A 4,199-nucleotide genomic window follows, 5' to 3' on the forward strand; every position below is an offset into this window, starting at 1 on the left:
GGCTCACCTGTATAATCCTAACTACTGCACACGCTGACACTGAGAAGACTGTAGATAAAGCCAGCTTGAGCAGACTCCATGTCCAACTCAGTAGAAAATCAGGACTAGAAGAGTGACTCCACTGGTAGAACATCAGCCAGAAACACATTCACACTCAAGAGAGAGAAAGGGAAAGAGGGGGAGAAGGAAAATGGACAGAGAGAAAAACAGAGGGACATGCATACATACCTAAAGACAGAGAGACAAAGAGACAAATTCAGGAGAAAGGATTGAGTGAAAAGAAATGGGATAGGGAGAAGAGAAAGATTAGAGGGAGGAGAAAAGGAGAGGGTGTAAAAAAGGAGAGATTAAAGACATTAGAGGGAGGAGGGCCCAAGGAAAAGCCACAGAGGGAAAAGGAGACTGAGAAAGAGAAAAAGAACAAAGTTCAAGCCAGCACACTCCCAAATGCATACACACAACAAACAAAAAGACAAGAAAAAGCATTGAGAAATCATGGAAATTAATAGTACTTCCTTCCCCACCCACCCTATTCACTGAACACTGTTCCATGAGTTCAGCATTCCTTACATTCCTCCTCAGGTCTCTTTCAGCATCAGTATCAACCCTGTCTTAAACCAGTTATGCATCCTTTGCCTATTTGGACCCTTATTGCTTCTCTCACAGGAAACCCATCTCATTCTTTGAGAATAGCATTGCTTCCCAAATACCCCTGAGCATTACCACTGATCTACCAGGAGCCCCAGCCCTCTTCTTACTGCTAATCTCATTAGTCTACTCTGCGGGTTCAGCCACCTGACCCAGTGTACACATAGAAAAGGCCAGGTTTGCCCAACTCCTCCCCATCACACACTTGGCACCCAAAGGCAATATCAATCCTCAGCACTGCCTCTGTGTGCAATTCTAATGCCCTGGGTGAACCAATACAAATATTCTAGTGTGAAGGCTCACATCTTACTGAATTTTGTTCTTGTGGGAAAGCAGTCATCCCAGGCCACCCAACCACGGGTGTGGTCCATATACAACCAAAGTCCATCCAGGCTATGTCCTTAAACAGATCCCAGTTTATCTCCATGATTCCTCAGGTCTCCTGTTCCTTGATCACCTCTAGCTGAAAAGAAGGGAATGTATTTTAATTCATACACTTTGTGATTCCAAAAATTGCCTCTTGATGTTCAGAATGTTCAAATATTTAAACTTGGCTCTGATAGCATTCTTTATTCCCCAAGGAGAAAAATTGGGCTCTGCTATTCTTCCATGAGGCCTAAAGTCTTTACTGGGAAACAGAAGCACCATGTACAAGCTGGGTGCTCTGGAGGGGGCCTCTCTGGGGACTCATAGAGTCTCCACTAAGAATCTGACACCTCTCAGTGTACTTGTACAGTGCACATGTCATCCTTCCCTGTCCATTTACACTAACCCATCACCCCTTCCTTCCACAAACAATTTTTTTAATTTAATTTAATTTTATTTGTGAACATACTGTACAGAGGAGTTACAATTACATGGGCAGGATAATGCGTACATTTCTTACCAAGCATTGCAGCCTCCTCCTTTGTTTACCCTTCACATCCCTTCCCAGCCTCCCCCCTAACCCCCAATCCCAATCCTTCTCCTTCCCCCCCTCCCCCCCCCACACCGACGTTGTAAAGCTCGTTTTGGACATGACAACTTGTACTTCTCATTGTTGCAACAGGTTCCACAAACAATTGTAAGGTGACTCTTACACAGCTGTCCCTCACATAAATACACAAATCCCCTTTCAAAATAGAGAAACTAACCTTTGCCACACCAGATTAACAAAGCCAATTGCATTCCCTGATGCTGTAGGCTCTTGTCTGTAATCCTACCTATCTCCCAAGGTGACACCTTGAAGACTGCATTTACAGCAAGTCTGGGAAATCTCCATCTTCAAGGAAATAGAGAAATGCAAGCCTGAACTGTAACTCAAGCAGGAGAGAACCAGACATAGCCATGAAAACTGAGAAAGAAAAAAAGAGGAAGACAGAGTGGGAGAAAGGGAAAGAGGGAAAAAAGGGAGAAGTGCACAGAGAGAGGAGGAGTGAGGGAGGTGGATGGAGAGAGAGACAGATTCAAGGGCAGGAAGAGAGTGAGAGGGAATGGTAGAGGGTAGTAGTAGAACATCAAGAAGAGGAACAGGAGAAGTAGAATAGGAGTAGTTATGGGAGGAATGAAAACAAAGGAAGAAAAATGGTGGGCAGGGGCAGGGAGAAGGTGAGAAAAGTGGAGAGAGAACAGAGAAGGCAAAGGAAATAGAGCATAAGAAAAAAAGCACTGAGGTGTAGCAGCACACACTCACACATACCCACAACAAACAAAAGGAAAAAAAATAAAAGAATAGGAATTGAGAAATCTTACAAATCAACAGTTAATTCCTTCCCAACCACTGTCTTCACTGGGTGGAAAATGTCTAGTGTGCCCGACCAGCTAAAAGAATCTAGGCCCCAAATGTAGCTGGAACTGGAGCTCTGAAGGGTATAGAGTGGAAGGACAGGCAGACTGGCACTTCGGGCTCTCAAGAGGTAACTGAAATTTTGAGGACAAGCTGGAGGTGTTATATCCTGAAGAAAAGGTGGCTCTTTTTCGTGGAGAGGGCTGGTGGGATTGTCATCAGGAGGTGTGCATGGTGGACTAGCCAAAGGCATGGTTTTTTATTCCACACTTCTGGTATTCTCCTTCAAGTTTTCTTGGATGAGCAGGTAGGTGCCCATGGCTTCATTGAATGCTCTGTCCTGGAATGTCCTTTCAATACCAGCTAGGGTGTACCCCATGTTGCCCATGACTGTGACAATAATGGGGTCCAGCTTGCTGGAAAGTGGCTCATCAGGAAGCAGGCCAAAACCCACACCTAGAGTCAGCCATCAGTGCTCCATTATCTCCTCAATAGCAGGCCTCAGATTGAAGCCCACAGTCAGCAGTTTAGGAAGGAGATCATGTCCCATTGCAGTTGGTAAAGGGGACCGGTGTACCTGGCCTCTAGGATTTGTTTCCGTATCTGAATCATTTTATTCCCCTCAAATAGGAACTTTCCCATTGTCATCATATACAAAAGCACGCCTAAGTTCCCAAATGTCCACCTTGTACCCATTGAACATGTTCTGTAGGAACATTTCAGGAATAGCAAGGCTCCACAAACCCCCCTTTAGCAACTTCCCTGTCACCCTGATGCTAATGCCAAAATCACTGACCTTGACATTGCAATTGGTATCCAACAGGACGTTGTCGGCCTTCAGGTCCAGTGTGCAATTCTGTTCTCATGAATGTAGTGAACATCACTCGTGATCTGCTTGAACAATCTCTTGGCTTCATACTCTAATAGGTGACTGCAAGGGGATTTATTGCCCCACCCCAAGAGATAGCCCCGAGTGTCCAGCTCAGTGACAAGGTACACACAGTCTTCATCCTCCATCACCTGGAACAATAGTATGATGTGTGGGTGATATACACTCTTCAAAATGGCTACTTCATTTTCTATCTCATGGCTTTTTAGATCGTTCTTTGGGAGAACTTTGACTGCCACTGTGGTGTCTGTGAGGCAGTGATGGGCCAGCTTCACATAGCCACAGCTGCCATAACCGATGATCTCTTTCAAGTTGTACTGTCCAATGACAGTGATCTCCTCCTCCTTTGGGGAGGAACTAAAGTTGTACATTAACATCTTGCCCCTGGGATGGCAAGTGATCAAGCTTAAGAATTTACCTAAGATGATCTCAATGAAGTTGACAACTAATAAATCTTAAGAAACGGAAGGTAAACTACTAACAAAGTAAACACAACCCCCAGATGAGTAAATGAATTCCCCAAACCCAAACAACACAACCACCACCCCCCCCCCACACCCAATGAAAGTAACCAAGTAGCTCTGAGTTAGCGGGTCACCAAGTAAAAGCTCCCAGTGCTGTAACTGAAAAAGCTGGAGAGAAGCTGCCTCATATGTACCCTGCTGGGCACGCCTCACAATGCCCTGTGATGTCAGGGGGAAATGGACCAATCATAAGTCAGGCCATTGACATCAGTGAGGAAGTGAACCAATCAGAGCCCAGTGCACACCCTCTGGCAGTTAGGTACTTGGGCCAGGAAGTCTGTTGCCAACAACACTGGGCACATGGGAGGATGCTCTTACTGCTACCATGACAGCCATGTGGGAACCATGAGGACATTGGCCAGTGGCCTTCATC

The 4,199-nt window shown here is 45.5% G+C and overlaps 1 long non-coding RNA gene across 1 annotated transcript; it reads right to left on the reverse strand.

Annotated features, from left to right (window-relative positions):
• Positions 1 to 582: 582 nt before the first annotated feature.
• LOC138818901 (uncharacterized) lies at positions 583 to 3,798 on the reverse strand. Its single transcript, XR_011369253.1, has 3 exons — positions 3,721 to 3,798; positions 3,210 to 3,433; positions 583 to 1,111 (listed from the first exon to the last, which is right to left on the reverse strand). It is a non-coding gene; the product is annotated as an uncharacterized lncRNA (long non-coding RNA).
• Positions 3,799 to 4,199: the final 401 nt, after the last annotated feature.

The sequence above is a fragment of the Dipodomys merriami genome, unplaced genomic scaffold (genome assembly GCF_024711535.1).
Source record: "Dipodomys merriami isolate MVZ:Mamm:240054 unplaced genomic scaffold, mDipMer1.0.p SCAF_79, whole genome shotgun sequence".
NCBI lineage: Eukaryota > Metazoa > Chordata > Mammalia > Rodentia > Heteromyidae > Dipodomys > Dipodomys merriami.